Source organism: Manis javanica, chromosome 8 (assembly GCF_040802235.1).
Source record: "Manis javanica isolate MJ-LG chromosome 8, MJ_LKY, whole genome shotgun sequence".
In the NCBI taxonomy this organism is placed as follows: Eukaryota; Metazoa; Chordata; class Mammalia; order Pholidota; family Manidae; genus Manis; species Manis javanica.
This window is the reverse complement of record NC_133163.1, coordinates 23,895,077-23,918,054: the sequence shown is the minus strand read 5'-3', so window position 1 is coordinate 23,918,054 and position 22,978 is coordinate 23,895,077. Positions and strand designations below refer to the sequence as shown.

Genomic DNA, 22,978 nt, shown 5'->3' with positions numbered 1-22,978 from the left:
ACCAAAAAGGCTGGTTTGTTGTCTGCTCTCTTCCTGCTGACTTGGGCACGTGCCCAGACCAGAACCTGCTGTCTTGAGTCTCAGCTGCTAAGTTTCCAGGTGTGGAGACGCTGCAGTGAGGTGTGGTGGTGGGTGGTGGTGATAGGCACCCGAGCCTTATGACAAGCACTCTACTGTGTGATACCCACTAGCCTCTGTTCCTTATCCCTCCTATTGTCTGAAACTGACATCCCACACAGGCTGGTGTGACTGATGGCTCAACACCACTGTGTGGCCTTGGTATGCCTTCCTGAAAGTGAATTTCAATTACTTTTCTTTTTATTGAGAATTTTATGACTCTTGCCCCATTTCTCAAAGCCAGAACTAGGATGGAATGGAATGCCATGAGTGAGGCTGCTTAACCTGAGCCTTTAGCAAGGGCCAACAACGTAGGATACTGTAGTTAAGGTCCCAATGATTGCCTCAGCTGGATCCTCCTATTTGGAGCATGTGTGCAGAAACACAATCCCCAGTGCACGTGTCATTATTCTGAATCTGAGTCAGCCCTGGATGGCCTTGAGGAGGGAGGGAGCTTCAGGGGAATGGTAAGTAATCAGAGAGTAAAGGCAATCACCTTGCAGAATTCTTCTCCCTGGTATGGAGGCAGAAGCACAGAAGCAAGGCCTTAAACATACACAAAGGAGGACTTCCATTCTGAGACTTGATTTCCCACCCAGCACTCAGGCATTAGGTGGGACCCGCCTGGCTTTCCACAAGCCCAGCCAGCCAGCCAGCCAGCGGGGGCTGTCTCTAAACGGAGCCTGAATAGGGGTCTGATTGCTCCTTTTTCCTTCTCTCCTTCTGATTACCAAGTGAGATTTCCTGGGTATGCTGTATGCTAAATGGCAGAGCAGCCGCCTGCCACTTGCTCCAATTATCCTTCTTTTAACTGCTGAGGGAAGAGCAATTTTATACCCCCGCCTCCACCCCCCATAGCATCTTTACCTCCTTTAAAGAACTAAGACCCTTCTTCCTTGTTCCCCCTTTAGTGGAGTGAGGACAGCCTTCTCTCTTAGCAGAGCCTGGATACCAGCTGCAGGCTGCAAAGGGGTGGGTGGTGGGTAGGGCTTCCTCCAAATTCATGGGGGTGGAGGGTCGGGCAGGCATTTTGCCAGGAACCTTCAGAGTGGCATGTGAACTTGCATTTGCATTTGGTAATGAGACACCACGGGCCCAGACTGGGGGCTAATTACCTGCGAGACCCCTATTTCCCTTTGCAGGCTTTCCTGGAAAGACAGTCTCCAGTGCTGGGGGCAGCTGCCCGTCAGCCAGGGCCCCTGTCTCCTTCACAGGGCAGAAGAGGTGGGGGATGGGCTGTGCTGGGGGATGGGACTAATGTGCCCTCCTTGGAGGTGCCTATTGCCCTGCAATCACTGGCTCTGAGGTTCTGGTACCGTTCCTGGGAAATAAAGTTATAATGATGGTATTATTGCTATTACTGAAGACCAACATGTTCCTGACATCCTGGGTGCTTTGTATGCGTGGTCTCACCTAATCCTCCCAATGCTCCTTTACAGTTGATACCTTTAACTAGCCCCATTTGACAGAGGAGGAAACTGAGGAGCAGAGAGATATTTGGAACTTGAACAAGGCTTCTGGAGTGAAAAAGATCTGGACTTGAGTCTTGGTGTGCCCACCTTCAAGCTGTCTACCCATGGACATGGTTTTGGAAGGGTCAGCATCCTCATCAATAACAATGCTAATGTCAATGAGAGATCACAGAGCATCGCCCTCTGTCTGCACTGTGTTAACTGCTTTGCACATATTAGGGCTTATAACCCTCACCACTCATGGCATGTCATTATGATACTCATTTTGTGTTAAGGAAGCTGAAGGTTGAGAGGTTAATTCACTTGTCTAAGGTCACAGAGCTGAGGGGAGGCAAGGCTGGGCTTTGAATCTAGGTAGCCTGGCTTCAGAGCCCATACTCTAACCACTGTGTGATCCTGCCTTGCAACAAAGTGGGGATAGTATAGAATCATAGGTTGTAGAGTTGCTGAGAGCATGAAATGAGAAGAAATGTGTAAAGTCACCAGCACTGTCTCTTGGAAAGAAACCCGTCCTGACTCCAGGCTGTTGGTCTCCTGGTGTGTGTAAGAATGGACAGCACATCGGTTTTGTTTCACAGAAGTTTCCCTTTGAGCTCCCCCTACCTCTGCTGTTTTCCTTCATCCCCATTTGAGAGGTGGCAGAGATGTAAGGAGGGGAATTTTAGGAGGGTGTGGAATGCAGTTTCATTGCCACTTTGCCCCTGACAGTGGTTGTTCCTGCTGGACCATATTCAGAGCCCTTTGCCTGTGAACGTGTGGTATTCTGGCCCCCACAGCAACCCGATGGGACAGGTCGGGAGGAGACCCAGCCCTGAGGGGCCACTGCACTTGTGGGGAGAGGACGTGAGGGCAAGCTTGGATGCTGCCTGTTTGGCAGTGTCTCTGGGACCTTGAGAGCCTGAGTCCCCAACATGGCATTTTATTTCTGCTCCTGGGCTGCCTTCATTAACACAAATAGCCCGTGTCTCTATTGTGAAATGGAGCATTGCCTCCTTGGATGCAGGTGATAAGCAAAATGTCAAAGTCCTGGTACAGGAGGTTATCAGTGTGGCCAGTCCCAGGAGCCTTGCTCCTCCCCGTCAGAGGGAAAGAGAGAAGACAAGAGACCAAGAGCAAGTGAAATGAATGAATCTGCGTGTTCAGTTCCCACCCTCAAGAGCCTGGTTTGAAATGAAGCAATGGCTTGGACCCCAGGGTCCTGGGGCAGCCTGCACACAGCTGCACTGCGCTGGAGCATCGCTGGACAGTGTGGCCTCCTCAGACTTACCTTTGGTTTCTCCAGTACCAGCGGTGCCCAGCACCCCACGCGGGGTTGGTGGTAAAAGTTGATGGCCCTGGTTACTCTGTCAGATGCCTTCTCACTCTCCTGCTGCCTCTGATTCTCTTCACAGATGACAGAGCCGAACTCCCCTTCTCCGTGTTTCTTCTTCTCTTTCCTTCGGATGCGCTTGCGTGTGTGTGTTGGGGGGGGAATTACAGAGGCGGATTTACGACGACATGAAACCTTTCCTATATTCTCACTTGCATGGGCCCCTTTGAGGCCCCATACCTACTGCTGTACTTACGATTGTTTTTCCTAAGGAGCCCCCAGTGCCATAAGCTTCTGGTCCTACCTCTGTGGATCCGCCTCTGTTCAGGAGACTGGTTGCTGTTGGGTGACAGCAATGTTGCTCTGGGTGTACGTGTGAGTCCCCAGTGACCTACAACGCTTCATCACAAATGAATTTCCCCTCACTTCATAACCAACAGGGCGGGAAGCCACAGAGAGGGAATGTGGGAGAACGAGGGGCATATCGGGATATTGTTTGGGAAGGCAAGGTGGGAGGAGGCAACTTCTAGGATATCCAGTGGGTGAAGAGAGGAAGTGCTTTAGAAATGTGCATTTAGGGGAACTCGCAGGTATTTAAACAGAGGGAGCACCTGCGCTTTCTCCTGGGCTTCTCCCAGCCGAAGCTGGGATGTTTGGTTTGTGGCAGCTCACTGGGGGATTGTGTTACAGTGACAGGCTGCGGCTGACGGAGGACAGGGACAAAGCGTGGCTCCGCAGGCCTGTGTCCGTGATCTCTGTGGGAACTAACAGTGCCAGTGGGTTGTCATTACGGCTGTTGTTCTCCAGAAATTAATGTCTTTGGGTGACCTATTTAAAAGGAATACAGGGCCCCCTTCAAAGGTGTCATTGTCTCTGCTCTCCGAGCTCCACCTTTGTCCACAGTGTTTCTAAATAATGTATTTCCCAAAGTTCAAAAAAATTATTTTTTAAAACTCAGGAACCAATACCAGCAGCTTTAAAAAAAACAAAGTAATCTCATAGACATCCAGCCAAACCACCCAGCTCCAGTCTGTGATAAAAGTTACTTTGTTTGTGGGCCTAGAAATTCTGAATGCTTTCAGCTCTTCTGGGGGAAAATGCTGTTCTCTCTAGGGTGGCCCAGGGCCTGGAGAGGGGGGAGGTGAACCACAGGCAAGAGCATGAGTTGTAGGCGCCGGGGAGCTGCCAGTTTCAGCTAGGAGATGTGTTTAGGATCCGTTGGTTTTACTGAGGCTCTTACTTAAGCACAGTATCTTTCTAGAGAAGAAAATGACTCTGGGGAGATTTTCTTTTGAGTGTCTCCGTGAGGCTATTCATTCGATCCTCTCCTGACAGATTTGCCTATCACCTGCTGCTTGAGTTTTCCTGAAGTGTTTCTGTTTGCCGGCGTGAGGTCCCTAGAGGCCAGAGTCCCAGCTGGTCTGTGGACATTGGCAGTGTTAGGCCTGGTGTCTCCACTGCAGCAGGCGGTGTGTTCCAGGCAATTCCAGGTCTGACTGGAAGTGTGTTGCTTGCAGTCCCTGGGGAATAGAGAAAAGTACCGTGAGAGAGTGCACAACTTCTTTACTTAATTAGTTGCTTTCAAATAAAAATGATACTCCCACTTAGGAGGAAGGATCAGCAAGGCGGAAATCACTTACCTGTGATCTGAACAGTGGGAAAAGGGCTGCCCAGGCAGGGAGGTCACCAGACATGCACAGTTTCTTCGTTCATCCTTCTTTCCTCAGCTTCTTTTCTCTTCAGGAGAGGTCCTGTCTCCTGCATGGTCAGCCTTGGACAGCTAAGGGAGTTCAGACTCTCACCCACGGCTTTCCTGAAAAGCTAATCATCTCATCCCTCGGTATATTTGCTCCTCTAGGACAGGAAACGCAAGGCTTTAGTGTAGGCTGAGGTGATATTGTGTGAGCCTCTTCTCAGTTCTAGGGAGACACACTGAAATGTGGGGGACTCTGGTGTTGCAGGAGAAATATTGTGAGGGAGGAAGCTGAGATCCCATGAGTAGAGGGCAGTAAGACATTTATATCACCTTCTGGTCATGGCTTCGCCTGTGTGATACACTGGGAAGCTACTACCACGTTGTAGTGTCAATGGATAAGTTTGGAGGGAATTTTAAAGGTCATTGGGTCTAACTACTCCTTTCCCATCCTCTTCTCCTCTGTATATACATTCCTCCTCGTGCACCCCCTAGAAATCTCTTAGACAACTGCAGTGACAGGGGCTTGGTGCTCTCCAAGGCAGCCTCATGCATCTCTGATGACTGCTGGGTATGAGGGAACTCTTCTTACACCATGCCGAAGTTGGCTTCCCAGATATTTTGTTGCTGGCCCTCATTCCAGTTAAAGCAATCTAACCTTTGCAGTCGGCCACGGGGGTGAGGAGGATGGGCTGGTCATAACATTTCTCAATGATGCTTTGCAGGAATTTAACCTCATGTCAAGGTAAAATTCATAAGGGATTCTCTAATAGGGCACTAACAGTACACAGACCACTGAGTTATTTAGAATTAACTGGTTGTGATTAATCTTAAACAATGTGGGCAGGATTGATGTGGGAAGAGATTCTAATGTAAGCAGGTGATTCATGCTCCAGTCATTTTGTTCCTGGGGAGCTTGTCCTCTGGAAGATACATGGTTAGCTCCATCTCTGGCTTTATTGTCTGTGCCTTATTTCATCCCCCCAAGATGTCCTGTATTCCTCCATGCCCAGCTAGCTTTGTAGCACCTCAGAGTTTCCGAGGAGCCCCCTGGAAACCTCTAATGGCTTCGCAATAAGATGAGAGGTTCTATAATGCCGTGGGGTAGAGGAAAATGGAATTGGATTAGACTTGCTTGACAAGCCCATCCTGGCAGCCAGGGTCACACAAACCAACAGACATCAAGATTTTGCTAAAAAGCCTAACAGGATGCTTAAAAAAAAGATAAGGGTATGAGGTGAAGCAATATTGAGTAGCTGCTCCTGGAAACTGGCCCTGGAAGCAGATACCCTATCCAAAAATGCTTCCTATTCTGCCAGGTTGCCCTGAGTATCCCATGTTTTTGGCACTGTTGGGTAGAAGTCTCCTAGGGAGAGGGATTAGGCAGGGCTAGAAGATGTTGCTCCCACACTGGTATACACTAGAACCCTGCCAAGCAAATCCCCTCCCACACCCTAAAGGGGATGAAGCTGGTCTTGGCCTTTGGCCACCTCCCCGTTGACAGTCATTTTACATACACTGTACCGAAGACGGAGGAACCTGTCTCATACTTTTGTGGTTTACAATAGTTTACTTTTAAGAGTGAATCTCACAGACGTCATTTGAGTCCAAGCATTGAAATGGACCTACCCAGAGTCACTGACTTCTACTCTTCTATCCCATTGTCCAGCCAGGCTCTATGGACCCATGCAAGTGCTGGAAAATGGGCATATGCCCATCTCACACAGTCACGTGATGATTGCCATGGGGGAAGGTGGTCGGATTTTAGTCGCTGTGGGAACGTTGCTGCTTACTCATCCTGATGGTGAATGTTCAGCCTTGTGTTAATGCAGATTGGGGCTATGTAGGATATATAACCAGTGGCTACATTTTAATGTGTCTCTTGGCTCCTTCTTGGTTTTTACATCCTTAATGCAAGTTGCAATAGCTCAGTTGGGTTTCCTGATTCCTGTTGCAGAGTGGATGTGAGGAGGTACTCTCTTTGAGAACCATAAGACATGAAACCAAGGGAAGGCTCTCTTTCCCTTGTTAATTACTGCACATACAAGCTTGCGTGCTAAATAGCATGTCTCTGGTATGTGACAAAAAGCAGGTGCTCAATAAACGTTGCCTTATTAAAGCACATTCTGTGTGTATGCATGTTTTGTATGCTTACATATGTGTCTGTTCATGTACTCACTAACATGTATTTTGCATGGAGACAGGTTCCCAGGAATGTGAGCTCACTAATGTCTTTTAATAATTTAATCAATAAAGTCAAATATGACTTGGACCACAGTGGCATGGGCTGCCATTGCAAATGACTTCTGACTTTTAATGAGAAAGGTGGCCTGTGTACTGTAGGTCAGTTTTCACTGAATCAAGCACATACATATTCCACTTGGTCTGATCTAGTTGAGGACAGACTAGAAAGACTTTTTTGTTTGTTTACAAACCAATGGTTTCCTGTAACAATTATAGGCAGCAGCCAGCCTGGGACCATGTAAATGCTTGTGGAATGGCTGTTAGAGGCAGGCATGATGTTGTCACCGGAGATGGAGGGGCCCCATTAGCTCATGTGGATTCCCTGGAGAAGACAGAGCTCACTGGGGACAAGATAATTGTCCCTGGATATCAGCAGAGCTGCCATGTAGAGGAGGGAGTGGATACCAAGTGGGAGGGTTGAAGGGATCAGAGCTGCAGAGGAAGAATTCTGATACTTCAAGCTGTTGCATCTGGAACGCGTGGCTTTGCCAAGCCCTGTCACTGGGAGGGGTGTGGCAGGTGCTGGAGTGACACCTGTCCGGAGTGTGTGCTGGTGTATATGTGCCTTCAGAGCAAAGACTCCATGGCTTTGGGAGGCTTGGCTGCCGCGCCCACCCTTACTTTTGATCATGTACATACTCTGTCTTTTGGGGTGGTTTTATTCTTTAGATCAGTGGCCTTTAAAAGGGAGCATGTGTAAGACCATTCTTTGGAGATACAGGAAGGAAACAATAAAATATATGGTTAACTCATATGCATATTATTTATAGATAAATATATATCTCTTCAGAGAACATAGTCAATTTGTTTTTTCTAATGGAGTTTGTTCAGAAAGGTTTGGAGGCTCCTGATCAGTGCTCATGTCTATATGTATCTGTCTTTAACTGGGAGTAGTTATTCTCGGCTGTTTGTTTCGGTTTGTCCCCACCCCAGGGCTTGCAGCTTCTAGGTGGAGGCTAATGCCTGAAGGGTCCCTGATGCCAGCTGTGTGTGGGGGCTGCTTTACTGTCTTCAACCCGGCTTGTGGTGGTCTTTGTTGACCTGGCCAGTGGTTTTGGAGGGCCCCATGGGAAGTAGTCCTATCACTCCTCCCTCCTAAGTAGGTCTCACACTGTTGGCAATTACTAATACTATGTGAGAGCTGCTTTCAGCATAAAAATCATGGTATTTTCTGAGGTAACTTTGGATTATGAAAGAGAAGAAAGTTGTTGAAGTATCTTCCAGCATTTACAAAGCAGTCCTTGAGGTATCATCATCTATTTGTTCGAACAGGCCATCTGTTGGCTGGAATAAGTTCATTCTTCGGGCATTCACAGAGCGAGTACATGTTAGGTACCAATGTGGGCCCTGCCCTTGAGGAGCTTATGGTCTCGTTGGGGACACTGTCAGGCAAACAGGTGCAACACACATTAGAGCTGCTAAAATACTGGTAGAATGTTTGCAGGGCAGTTTGGAAGGGTGTGTTCCACCCTGCGTAGGGTGGGAATTGGGCTGGAGAAAACTTGGCAACAAAAACTCTTGGGCTGGACTTAGAAGATTTTGTTGATAGACTGGGAAGAGAGAGCACTCCGGGCAGCCCTCAGAGATTGCAAGATGCTGTTTCCAGTAGTTTCCAGCAGTTAATGTGGCTGGACTGAAGGATTGAGGCCAATGGGAAATTAGGCAGCGTACGTCATAAATGCTTTGGAAGGACTTTGGACATCATTGTTTCCTGCAATTGGAAGCCTTGGAAGCTTCTCAGTCGAGGAGTGACAGTCAGATTTGAACTTTAGAAAGATAGCTCTGGGGCAGTTAGCATGCCGGGCTGGTAGCGATTAGAAGGCTTAAAGCAGGTTGGCCAGCTAGAGGCTACTGTGCGGTTTTGGTGAGAGAAGAGTCTGCCCTGGGAAAGGAGTGATGGAAGAAGAAGGGCCGAGTGCAGAGATGTTGAGAGGAACTTCATGGCTGCAACAGCAGTGCCTTTTAGTGGTTTTGGACTTGGGCTGCCTGGCTCTACTACATACTAGCTGTGCAAACTTGGGCAAAGGACAACTTCTCTGTGTTTTAATGTCATCATCTGTGAAGTGGGTATAATAATAGTGGCCACCATTTAGGATGCTCATGAGGTTTTGTTACTATGTTAGGGGTTGAGTTTATTCTCCTTGGTTCTTGTCCCACCACAACAAAGAATTGAAAGACAGAGACACAGTAGCAAAGCAGAATGGAAGTTTTATTTAAATACACTTCAAGGAAGGAGTGGGCCAGAGTCAAGGTAGACAAAGGCCAGAAAGGGCAGTTCATTGAACTCCTGCTTGGCATTGGGCATATCCCTTGTCAGCTCCTAAAGCCAAGGTCACCTGGTGTCCAGTGTCCACTTAAAGCTGCATGGCTTGGGAACTAAGTCCCTACCTCCCCAGGATGTGGGGGAGCTCTCAGCAGCCCCTCCCTACTTATCTGGAGTAGAACAGAAAGAGTGACACACTCGAAGAAAGGGGAGTGTGGACAACCTCAGAGAGGAGGCATGCTTAAGGATTTAGGGTCTCTGGTTTTATAGGGCCTTTTTGGGTAAGGATGATTCATAATTCCTTTGGAGCTTTATCTTAAGAATAGGGTTATTTAGGTGACTATGTTGGTCTATTAGGTGACTATTTTGGCATTCTTTATCCAGATAGGTTTATTTACACTTCAGAGGTCTATCTCCTGTCCTGATTACAAAGTTACATAATTAAGGGGCTGGAAGAAGAGGAAGAACAGCATATAGGTTAAGTTAAAGAAAAAGCTGGGCCTTTTTGCAGGCTAAGTAGATTTTACAATGGCATGATCCAATTGGCATAATGAAGACATGGGCTGCGCTCTGATACTTTTCTCTATCTGGGGAATATCTGGACATTTCAAGTCACTCCTGGCCTTTGAAACTTTAACTAATTAACTCATTAACTCTGTGAGTCCTTTCTGGCTCTCTGGTTTTATCTGGATAACTCTGAGTCTCTTTTAGTATGCTTCACTGGCTTTATTCTCTCTCTACCCCTCTCATGTCTGTCTTTCTGTTTCAGTTTAAATGAGGTAGTGCATGTGAAATGCTTAGAACAATGCTAGGCACATAGTGAGCACTGAGTGAGTGTTAGCAATTATTACTAATTATTATCAATTATTATTATTGAAAAGGAGGAGCTTTAGATAACATGCTTTTCTGGTTGCAGTTGTAACTAGGACAGGAAAGTCAAAGGGAGGAGCAGGTGTGGGGTGAAGGCAGGAGAGGGGTGGTAATAAGTTTTGGTTTGTTCATATTCCGCCTTCTCTTCATAATCTGTAAGTCACCTGTGGGGAGCTGTGCAGAGGCAGTGTTGTGCTAGGGAGGAGGATGGGGCAGGGCACAGATGTCACGGTTGTGATTATAGGGTGCGAAGGAAAGCTTGCACATGGATTAGGTTGTCCAGGCAAGGAGGAGTATGGATAGTTGAGAGGTGAAAAAGGCTAAATTCAGAAACTTTTGGAATCTTAATATTTAGGATAGTAGATAGATAAAGCAGATGACCAGGTGTATAGATGGAAACGAGGAACAAAAGAGAGTTCCTTAACAATCTTCACTGGTCAATAAATGAAAGAGTACCTTTCTTAACCTAGTTGAAGTTGGAGCATGCATTTGGGCAGAATAAAACAGCATTGAAAAATTATGTTATTTAGTTGTAGAAACTATTCATATTAACTTTTTCTACCTTCAATTTAGTGTGTTCCATCCACTTGAGAAAATGTCTACCACTAGAAAAACTTGAGTATCCTATATAGATGATGAACCTGAGGATTTGGGTGTTCTACTCATAATGGAGTTTCTGGCCTCTAGAACAACAGGGTACCTTGGGAATCAAGGACTCAAAGACCTGAAAGAAACAAACCCAGAGAAAAGAAGTGACTTGCCCCAAATCCACAACAAATCAATTGGCATTCTGATTTGTACTCTATTTCTTTGAGACCATGTAAGTTAAACATGAAATGCCTTAGCTGTGTTTTTCTTGGAGTTGGGCATTGAAATCTGGGGGTGCCAGCACTGAAGCTCATTGCAAAGCCACACACCTTTTCCTGGGGCTGGGGAGGAGACTCCTCTAACTCTGGTCCCTATGAATGCAAAGAACAACATCTGTCACACTGGGGAGGCTAGAAGCCCCTGGCTCAGCAGTGATGTAAGTGCTGGTAATTAGTTCACTTGTGATTTCTCTCTCTCTGCTTAGGGGTGGGGTGCTTGGAAAGCAAGCAAAATACTTTCTTAAGAAAATTGAGACTCGGTTCTAGTTGCCTGCCTAGTGCCTTCCTCCTGTCTTCAACTCTCCAGGGGTGGGGGTGGGGGCCGTGTCCGTGCTCTGAATGCTTGCTGTGCATCACAGTTTTCCAGGAATTTCAGGACACGAATTTTTGTCCAGCTGTGTTGTCTGTTGCTGTTCAGCAGTCTGAAGTTGCTTATCCAGCGTAAGTCAGAATGGGGAGCCTAGGGAGGAGGGGAAATGCCTTCAAACATTTTCTACGAAGAAGAAATTGAGGTGTTAGGGGCCCAGCTGGCGTGTGATGGGAACCAAGAAATAGAGCCTACGTGAGCGTGCACGCTCACATGCAATCTCTTATTGAAACCCGGTGATGTTAATCAAAAGGTACGTTTTGCACCTGCTATAACAACAGTGAGCAGTCTGAGGGCCCACTGTGTGTTAAAAGAAACAAGATGCAGGGGGAGGATAAATGGCGAACAAGACAGGCATGCCTTCATGCTGCTAAGTAGGCGAGCAGTCACCGAGGGATGGATGCTTTGAAAGGAGCGTCCACCCAACAGTGGCTTCTGTGCATTCAGGGGTCTCTCTTCACGCCTGACACAGCAAAGACTGTGAAGTTCAGGGGTATGATTAAGACACCCTGGGGAATCCCAGGAGGTCCAGGACTTCTTCTGAACACAGTTCTCAGGCTGGCTTTGCCATCTCGAGTCTGGCTGAGGATCACAAGTGGAGCTGGTGGCCTTAGGGCTGAGTTTAGTTTTAGTGCCTGGCTCTGGACACACTACTGAGTATGCGCTCAGTGATGCTGTTTTAATGGAAATCTTCTTATTTATCACTATTTATCATGTATTTTGCTTGACTAAACTTAATGATGATGATGGTGGTGAACTAATTCTCATGAAGCATGTTCCACCTGGGCTAAGTCCTTTTGAACACGGCTCCCTTTAATTCTCTCAATGACCCTTATATTTCCTGATTCCATTTTTTTTTTTTTTCGATTCAACTGGTGTTGAAGAGAGAAAGCAATCTATCTGCCTAAGAAACGAGCCTGGGTTGTTGATCTGGAGTTTGAGCTCTTACTCATCTTGCTCAGCTGCCTGTTCAATCTGCCGTTAATGGCTCTTGAGGCCATTGTTGACCACACCCTGTTCTCTCCTGGCCCAACTGGGTGTCTCTAATATTCAGAGGTACCACGTGGCTTCTCCTCACTGACCTGTCTTCTGACTGTGACTGCATGTGACTTGGTGCTCTGCTCTGCTCCTGATTCAGACACGGTTTCTGCAAAGAGACACATACAAGCTATCCTGGACAACTCACATTTTCTCCTTGGCCTCTGTTCCATCCCATGGGCCATACCTGAAATGGCTCTGGAACCAGGGACTGCTTGAATGGGAATCCCACATTTCTCAATCTTTGTTCACCCATGACTCCCAGGTAATTTTTCTGTTATTGTTGGTCTGTTGTCAGCATAGTCCCACTAGCCAAGAGGCTCTTGTGAAGTTTTGTTGGAAATCTGTTCCCTGTATTAAATTGTAAAATAAATAGGGTTTCGATTTACGTATCCACCCTCCTCCAATACATACATCTGATTAGCCATCCGCGGTCTTAAGCATCACAATGCAACCTGCTTTTTCTGTGAAACTGTAACCTAGAGAAGCAAGGTGACTTGGAGAACTCAGCTAGCAAGTGGCTGGAGGACTGGGCCTAGAGCCCAGGATCCTAACTCCTAGTCTGACATCCATTCCCCTGCATCACGCTGAGAAGACATGCAGCTCAAAAGAATTGATTGATTCAAAAGAATATTGATTTCGAAGCATAATCCACAGTGATCAGAACAGCAGTAGTGCTTGTCATCATGGAGCTTAGAAAAGTAGAGGAAAATACAACTATGGAACACACAGGCCGATGGTGTGTGATTACAGCTGCAATGAGTCCTGTAGATGGAAAGCTCTATATGAGGAAGAGGGAGGGTGAGGGAAGCTGTAAGGAGGAGGAGTGGTCAGGGAGGCTCTCTGAGGAGGTGACATCTAGAGATGAGAAGGAACAGGGAGAAAGCAATGGAGAGGGGCTGCAAATGTTTACTGCCACTTGTCGGGCCTCAGGACAAGGCTGATGAGTCTGATATTCTTGGCGGGAACAATGTCTTTTACTTTTATGTATTTGTTTGGAATAGGTTGATGGACAGTGTGGATGGCTGGGTGGAGGACTGTCTGGTGGGAGGGGAGGGAGGAGCCTTCAGTGGGATCGCATGAGGCCAGCTGATCCGGTTGCTACATGGATACCTCCATCCAGGGTTCAGAATCCTGGAGGTGAGGATTTGGGGGTGCAGTCTATCTAAAGGAAGCTCTGTGTGGAGAAGGTGAAGATGGCAGGCTGTTGGAATAAGTGATTGTCACTTGTCACCAGCCTAAAGACACTTGTTCCTCAAATAGCTGCACAGTGTGAATGCCACCCGCAGCCCAGAGATCAGCTCAGTCACTTCCAAAAAGCTGAGGCTTGGAATCAGCTTGATCCTAAATGGCCTGTGCCTTCTGGGCTTTAGGCTAATGTTAATACTTTTGTCCTAGCTCTTACATTTGTGGTCCTGCCCTCCCACATCACCTGTGTTGTCTGAACACATGAAGAATAGGGGTTTGCCCTGATCAATGCACAATCTTTAGCATTTGTTACCAGGGACATTTATATTCCAGAATGTCTAGAGAATTCTCAGCTTGGGGGAATAGGGGTACAATCTTAGGCTGAGAATCAGCCTGATTCTAAATGGCCTATGTTTCCTGGGTTTTAGGCTGAAATTTATTGAACACTTGCTATGTTTCAGGCACTATGTGAGTAGTTTTATCTTTTATCCTCATTTTATGGATGAGGAGACTGAAGCACAGAGAGTCTTCCCATCTACCCTCAACCTAGTAGTACAAGAGACACACAAAGGGGGAGAATGAAGTTATACCATTCTTCAGGAAACAAGAAAATAAACATAATATAGGAAATTTATGGTAAGATCACATCCAATTTTTTAAAAAAATTCTGCGATCATACCCTTTTATATTTTGGTGTCAAATGCTTTTTCTTTTTAAGAAAATATGGTAATACAGAGTATCAGTTTTGGGTTTTTATTTCTTGGCAGAATAAAAATATAGTTCTACATTTCCAAGATTGTTTTAAATCACTTGAAATCTGTTACAGGTAAATAAAATCTATTAGTGTGCAAACCATTGTGCAGGCAAGAGCTGGTTACTATGCTCTCTTCTTAGGAGTGAAGTATTTGTACACTTCACTTTGTATTCTGATCTTTTATCAGAAAAAAAATTGCAACTGGACAGGACTTCTGAGACCATATAATTTATTTTTCTTCAGTACTTATCAAGATGTTTTGATTGCACAGTTTGACCATGAGACCTTTTAACTCTATGTTGGTACAGTCAGGATTATATAAACACTAACCATTTTTATTAAGGGTGCATTTTTCAGAAGCAGACCATGTAAGGCTCACATAATTCCTCAATCCATTTTGTCTTCAGCATAGTTAAACCATTTCTTATTTTTCCAATTCATTTTTATTTTACTGAGTTACTTTTAACAAGATCAGTTCTGCTCCATGTATCTTCTACAGTGAGGATTTGATTTATCGATCAGCTGTTTCTTTGTGTGCCTGTCAAATTTTGCCTGTATAACTTCCACCATTGTGAGTGTTCTTTGCTGGTCATTATTTCTATCACCTTCAATTTTCTCATGTCAAACTTGCTGGTCTAAATTTGGTCAAGAATATTTGATTCTTTTCAATTTTTTAGTCAATAGTAAATTTTGCCATGTACATTTTTAGCTGCTGTCAGCTCCATTTTGTGTTAATTTTTTTCCTGACAGGTTCTAATTTTTTTCCAGGTCAATTTTTACAGTTCAGAGAATCACATCTTCTTCCTACAACTAAAGTCAGTCTCTGTCATGACTGTTTTCTAAGAAGATACATGATATACCTGAGGAGTCAAAACGTCAGGGTCAAAATATCTTGTGTTGTTTATAAGAACAGATTAAGAAACCTGCCCAAGGTTGTACATAAAGTTTGAGGCCAAATTCTGTGGGGTTAATTTAGAACACACAGCTCCTCTAGTTCAGTGAAGGGCAGAGTAGGAATGTAAATTTGGGATGATCTTGACAGTCTGTCTTCCTCCTACCCTCCACCTCCCAACCCTTCTTCTGAGCCTAACAGAATTTCCAGCAACCCGCCTCCCTAAGAAACGGCAGCTGGGGCCACAGTTTGAAGCTTCTTGCCTTCTCACAGCTTTCTAGCTAGGCTGCCTTAAGCTGTGTGTGTACTGGGGTGGCATAATTTACAAACAAGCAGGACCAAAAAGGAAAAATCCTGTCTTGTGGAAGAATTAGGTCAGTGGCAGAGTTGGGGAGGGGAGGGACTCCAGACCCTGTTCTGCGTTTCTTCAGTTTACCCCCTCGCCTGAAGCAATCCGGGCAGAAGCCGAAGGTGCTATTGGGAGCAGACATCTGGGGGTGAGGGGGGCACTGTGGGGGCAGCGTCTGTGCACGTATTCTTGTGCAGATGCCTATGAACATGAAAGCGGTCTGTTTCACAGCCACTCGGGACTCCCCCCTTCTCTCAGTGTATTTGTCTGGATTACTCTGAGGGGGATATTAGTGTTGTCTAATAATGGCCTCAGATTTATCTAGGGATTTGTGTGATTAATTCCCAGGCAGAGTACAGCAGATAGATTAGAGCTCAGCCTGTGTGGTGGGTCTACACCCCCCATTCTCTGCCCTTTCTAACTGGTTTTGGGGAAGGCTCTCTTCTCTCCTCCTTCTTGCCCTGATTGTTGAAGATTCTAGCATTTATAACACCTCCCCCCACCATCCCCTGGCCCCTTACAGGGTAGTTAAAACCATCCATTGCTACAGTGCATGAGCGAGTGTCCAGGAAGACAGTGAAACTTACATGTTCACACTCTTGTTCCTCTGTGAAAACTGCAGAGATGTAGCCACTTGCTTTTTCTCTCCTGGTTGCACTATTGTACTTGGTGCTGGATTTTTCTCCCAGACCCCCCTGTCAGGGCACTGGTACCCAGCTGTGGTATGGTGGGAGCAGCAGTGAACTGGCATGCAGATGACCTGAATTCTTGTTCCAGCTTCAAGACATTGTCCAGTTGAATGGATATGTAACTTCCCCAGCCTTGGGGCTGGTTCTCTCATCTGAGCCTCAAAGGATCCCATACAACTTCATTGCACTGATCACAATTATAGTTACATTACTAACTGGTTATCTGTGGCCCATCTCCCCAGCTAGACTTTATGCTCCATGAGCGCAAGACCCATGTATGTCTTGTTCATTTGCCGTCACCCCGGTGCCTAACACAACCTCTCAGACATAAGTAAGTACACTGAATATGTATCAGTGGATTGAAAACTAAAGGGATAGACCTGCTTGATATAGTAGAACTCTTCTGCTTCTAAAAACCTCTGCCTTTTCTCTACTTTGAAACACTTCTATTCATATAAACACTTCTCATCCCATTTTTGTTTTCACTATTTTTTTTAACTGTAGCATTACAGAAATCTTGTTTTAACAAGATAAAAATAGGGATTAATAATTATAATTTAACTCAAAAAGCATATTACTGACGTGCAAAATGTGCAGTTCCTTCTAGGGACCCCCTGTCTGCTGGTTTGATCTCTGTGGTTCCTGGTGGCAGACTGCTCCCTTGCCTGGCCTTCTGGGCCCCCTCGGGAAGGGCCCGCACAACCCTGTTGAGCCCTTCAGCATGGGACTGGTGCTGATTAGTAGGCGACATGCTTGGTTCTCAGACAAAAAAGATTCTTCTGGGTCCAGAGCCTATAATGCACTAGTTTCACCTCACACCACACCCTGCTTTACAAAGGGAAGACATCAACCTTGCAAAGATTTTCCAGCAATGAAAGGGAGGGATATAAAAAAAGTAGAAAAGCTGGCAGTAGTAAAGGAGCCTTCTGTTGGGGCTACTTGCTTCCTTCTGAGGTTCCCCAGGTCACTAGAAACTCCTTTTCTCAGGGGAAGGACCATGGGAAAGCATTCAGTTGAGAGTCCCCAGCTAACTTGAGCCAGTCTGTGACACCCTTCTCAAGCCCATGGCAGATACTGTTAATCAGTCACGACCTCCTTCTTTCCAAGTTCACATGCAGCCGGAGAGTCTTTCTCAACATACTACTCCAGGATGTGATCAGTCAAAGAAAAGGGGACTAATGTGTGCTTAGCATGGTGTCAGGCAGATCATAGGCATTTTATATGCATTTGCCTCATTTGATCTTCTTGACAACTCTGAAATTGATATAATGATCCCCATTTTACAGATGAAGTTAAATTAGTTTATCCAAAGTCACATAATAAAAAGCAAAGCTGGTGTTTGAGTTCAAAGCTTATGGCCTTCCTGGTACACTGGTATACCTCCCTGGGAGCCCAAACTTCAGGGATGCCAGTCTGACTTCTGGCCACTTGTGGTGAAATGTTCTTACAAGATTTCCCACCACTTAATTGTTACTGTTCATCCTTTGGAGGCCACTTCAAGCAGAAAACTTTGATGTGTTCTGTCAACCCTGAATCCCCCATTAGTGCTAAGCGTGACAATAGATGTCCTGTACAGCCAACCTATCATGTTTATGAACTCTTTGGGTTTATTAGATTTACTACTAACTGCACCAGGGCAGTTTTTTTTGAGTTTCTAGTGCTTAAGTTGGTGCTTGGTACATAGTAAGTGGTCAATAAATGTCAGCCATTTCAAACTGAACCCGACACAGAGGCTCACTATGGGACCAAAAAGGGTGAGGATAAAGGCTTATGATAAATTAAAAGCCTTCCCAGCTGTTTTGAGAACCTCAAAGCCAGCCTTTCTCAAACTGTATTCTGTGAGATGTTACTAGGTATTTTATGGAAGGAAAATTGTCCAATGTTTTTGAGTTCTTGCCATGGATATGCTTGATTTTATTTGACTCATTTTTTTCCTAATTGGCCACAGAGTTTTTTCTCCCTCCCTCCCTCCCTCCTTCCTTCCTTCCTTCCTTTTCTCAAGGAACTCCTATTCATATCTTGCTGGATTTTGTATTTTTATGGAATGCAGTTCTGGGTTTGTTGCCCCAGTTTCTAATCCTTTCTCTGAAGTATGGGTCCTGAGATACAGCCCAGCAGCAGATCTTGTAGATACTCTAAAATATTTGATGACAATCGATACTTTCTATGGATCAGTGTGCCACTGGAATTGGCTAGCCCAGGCCAATTTCTTGAAATTTGCCCCCCATGTCCCTTAGGGTGACAGATTTGGGTGGTTAGACCAGTGAGGGAGGAAATAACTGGGGAAGGGTGGATCACACTGTGGGAAGGAAAAGGGCTTTGAGCTAACAAAAATCTTAATTCAGATCCTGGCTACTACTAATTATGAGTGAAGTGGACTTGGGGATGTTAACTGCCCTGGGCCCTGGTTTCCTTGTTAGGTGGGGATGACAATAGTATCTACATCTACAGGATTAAATGAGGCCATAATATGTGCAATGCTACCACAGAGGCCAGACCCATGGGAGTTTTCAGTAAACAGCAGAGATTATAATGGACAATGATTCCTGCACTTGTCTTTTGGGCCATATTTTAAAATTTCTAATATCACTGTGAATAGGTACCTCACTTCATCTTATTTTTAATACCAGTTATGGATGTGGAAATTGAGGCTCAGAGAGGCTGTGAGTTGCCCAGGGTCACACAGCTGGTACCAGGCTGGAAAATTACGGCCCCAAACCAGGGCTTATGAAAGCAAAATGTGGCATATACATTCAATGGAATATTATTCACCCTTAAAAGTAAGACAATTCTGACACGTGCTACACGGATGAACCTTGAGGATCTTATGGTAAGTGAAATAAGCCAGTGACAAAAGGACAAATACTGCATGATCCACTTCATATGAGGCTCCCAGGGTAGTCATATTCACTGCAACAGTAAGTGGGATGGGCATTGGCAGCAACTGGGGAAGAGGGTCAGGCAGTTATTTAATGGATACAGAGTTTCAGTTGTGCAGGATGAAAGGAGTTCTGGAGATGGATGGTAGTGGTGGCTGAATAATGTGGAGGTACTTTATGTCACTGAACTGTATACTTAAAAATAGTTAAGATGGTAAATTTTATGTTATGTGCATTTTACTACCACCACCACCACCACAACAAAAAACTAGGAGCACAAAACAAAAACCAGGGCTTTTGATTCAAGGTGCAGGGCTCATTTCCCCCAACTCCTCCCCCAGTAACAGGCCCCTACAGAGAAGCAGCATGTTAGGCCTCTTCCAATGCACTTTCTATCGAATTACAAAATTTGTAGAACTCTCCTTGGCTGAAACCCTGGGAAACCAGGAAACCCTTACTTCTCCCAGACCTTTTTCCACTTGGTCTAAGCCCCGAGGAATTAGTCTTCTCACAGAGCCAGGAATTCTTGGAAAGAGGACAAATTTTTGGTCTCAAAGAAATCTCTCAGGTGAACTATGATTATGATTTGCCAACATTGATTAGTACGGCCTCTGTGCCAGACACCTTTGCAGTGCTTTCCCATACATTAACTCCTTATAACCCTTATATTAGTCCTGCAAAATAAGTAGATATTCCCATTTTACAGATGCGGAAGTTAGGGCTCAGAGAGGTTTGTGTAACATGCCTGAGCTCATATACATAGTGTGTAGAAGGACCAGGAATTTTACTCAAGTCTTCTTGACTCTGGCACCTGCCTCTTACCCCCTGTGCTATCTACGGGAAGCAGGAAATTGAAGATGTCTGCATAGGCTGTTTTTCCATCATGAGGATTGATGGATTTTTTTCCCCTCCTGAGATGCACTCCACTCTAGCCCTACCAGATGATGAGCCAGCCTCTCATTTAGGTCTGTCCTTCCCTTGGTTTTCTGTTTTCTGAGAGGCAGTGTGCATTCTCCCTGGTGCATCATGAACTCCTTTGGGGAACATAGTATTTTCTTTAGCTAGGAGGCTGGCACTCAGGTCCTGTCCCTTGGCAGTGCCCATCTGCTCTGAGGACTTTCCTAAAGCCTTCATCCGGTTGGGTGGGAGCCTATTGCAGGTGCCAACCTCGTGGCCTCACACTGGGAGGTAATATTTAGCTAGAGATGCCTTTTGTTTGCAAGGCTTAGGCAGCTCTGTAGAAGCTCAACTTGGCACTTTCAGTCGACAAGGGATGTGCCAACAGGCCAGCAGAGACATTGATAACAATTTCAGAAAGTGTTTACTGAATGTTTACTCTGTGCCTGGCATTGTGCTAAGCAGTTTATATGGATCATCTCATTTGATCCTCCAAACAGTCATTTAAATTACGTACAGTCAGTTCTATTATAAAGCTTGTTTTGAAAATGCAAATTTGTTCTGATGCCATTGATATATTAGGGAATGATTTGAGCATGATAATTTTGCTTTCGATTATGCATGATTTGGTCCATGAGAAATACTAGGTGAAGGCAGAAAACCTCAGCCAGCTGAACCAAGGTGTGTAGAAATACACAAAATGCACACATCTTCTACATGTGCCTGCTACGTGAGTTACTATGTGTGTTATGAGCGCACCCATCTACATCTGGTGGTATACTCTCCATCCAGTTTCAGGTGATTTTTCTTTCACTACTTTGCAACAATGCACAAGCTTCCTACTTCTCTACAAGCAAATTTTAGCTCTTTTTCAAGTGCTACACTTATTGTAGCATTTATGTATTTCCTAACCACTTAGTACATGTAAAACTGGCCCCTATTTTGTATTAGTGCTACTGATAAAGTTTTGGGGTGCCATGTCCCAACCCCATTTTCCCTATAAGCCCTGTGGTTTTTACTGTGGGATTTTGCATAACACAGAGACTTGTAGAAATGCCTGGGTGCTTCTAGCAGAATTGACTCTTGCCATTATTCCCATGTGGCTGAAGAGGAAGGTAAAGCTGTTCTTGACAGTATTTCTGACAAAAAGTATTTTGACAACAATAATACTAAGTGGCAAAGCTAGAATTCAAAGCCCTGATTGTCTTACCCCCACGTCTGTGTTCAAAACCCTTGAAGCATTAAAAAAAAAAAGAACATTACCTGCTGTCTGCTCTGATCTCTGATTGTATCCGTAACAATCAGAGCAGACTACCTCGCCCCCAACTGTCTCTCAGGCTCTGTCCCTCAAGCCAAGAGCCACTACAAATGTGTCCATGCCCCTAAGGGATCTGAGCAAGTGGGTACCTGGCTCACAGGAGGGCTGTCCTGGCTCCTTTCTGCTTTTCATCCTGCTGTCCCTGCTGTCCCTGCTGCTTCCTTCCCAGGCTGGCTGGCACCTGACTCAGCAGCCACCTCTCTGCCCCATCTTGCAATCTGGAGTTATTAGCATCAAAGAACAAAAGCAAACAGCATCAGGGCTTGGTGGGTGAGGGGGGGCTCAGTCTTCTACAAAGGCAGATAAGTGGGCTCTGTGTTGGGGATGAAGCTAATACCACCTGGCCTTTTGTGGAGAGACAACTCTTCCTGTGTTTGAAGAGCTCAGCCACAGAGAGCCAGAAAGGGCCCGCGGATGTGGGAAACCAGCCTCTTTGGTGCTAGGAGTTTGCTTTAGCTCTTAACTAAAAGAATCTTTTCTGTCTTTGGAGGGAAGACTCTTATGCTCTTTCTCCACAGGGGCAAGAAAGAACAGACTGGTAGGAGACGAGGTCTTTGCCCTCTTTTGGTTTCCTCCTGATGTTATCGTTGGGGGCAATCCTCAGTTGAAGGCCTGCTCTGGTGTTTGTGGGCCTGGGGCAAGAATGTACATGGAGGCCAGTGGCAGCCTCCCTTTTCTCTACCTCCAGCTCCATAAAGATGCTTGTGGACATTTTTCTGAAAACCCCAGCCCATAGAAGTCCACAGCTCCTGAAAGCAGCCTTCCCTTGGCCATTTCTTGACACTGGAATGTACACATCAGAGGGCTGGCTTGCTTTTTGAGAGAATGGCCTGGGGAAGAGGTACACGGAAGGGGTAGTTTGGGCAAGGAATTCTGAGTTCTGGAGTATGCTCTGCAAGGGGGTTAGCTGCAGAGGCTGCTGGTTCTGGTGGGAACATCCAGTTGGCCCTATGGAGTCATCAGGTTCTAGGGTGGTAGGTGGAGGCCCTCTACAGCATGTAGCCTGGGGCAGGGGCTCCAGTTGCCCAGGCCTGTGGTCTTACTGTACTTGACCCCTACCCTCTGCCTTGGGCTGTGTCTTTTTCTCGCTTCCATGAGATGCCTGACATTCATGGCTGATATATATCTCAGCCCTTATCTGATGTGCTACTCTGAGTATAGGAGGTATTAATGACAGAGCCTCCTCTCTGGCTTTTAGTTTCCTTGTCTATAAAATGGGATGAATAATGTTCCTACCTCTTAGAATTGTGATGAGAATTAAACAAGAATGTATATACAGCACTTAGTGTAGTGCCCAGTGCATAGAATGATTGATGAATGTGAGTTTTATTATGAGTAGTATTGCTTTGGGCCAGGGATATATGGACATTATCCCATTTTACCTGCACATCCATTCTCTGGCGTGTGATACTGGACACAGTAATTGGCTCAGAAACAGTTAACTCAATGAGAGCCTTCCCAGGGAATTTTACTAAAATCAACCGAAATAGACTGCTTTTTTCTCTGGTGCTGCAATATTCCATGTATGCTTCCCTATGGAGACAATTCACCTGATATTGAGGCCAACACAGAAGAAAATGGTATTTGTAATAGTAAGGGAATTAAGACACCTAGAGTCCAATCCCAGTTCTCCCCCTCTGTCCATAGGCATATACCCTAACTTCTCTGAGCCTCTATTTTCTCATGTGTAAATGGAGATGCCAATAGTATCTGCTTCAGTGAGTCAACTGAGATGATCTATTCACCATTCAGTACATACTGCTGAGCACCTAT

The 22,978-nt window shown here is 45.6% G+C and overlaps 1 protein-coding gene across 32 annotated transcripts in view; it reads left to right on the top strand.

Moving 5' to 3' along the window:
• NRXN3 (neurexin 3) overlaps positions 1-22,978 on the top strand; it is a 1,528,794-nt gene that overhangs the window by 68,142 nt on the left and 1,437,674 nt on the right. The gene's annotated exons all lie outside the window — the stretch shown is intronic.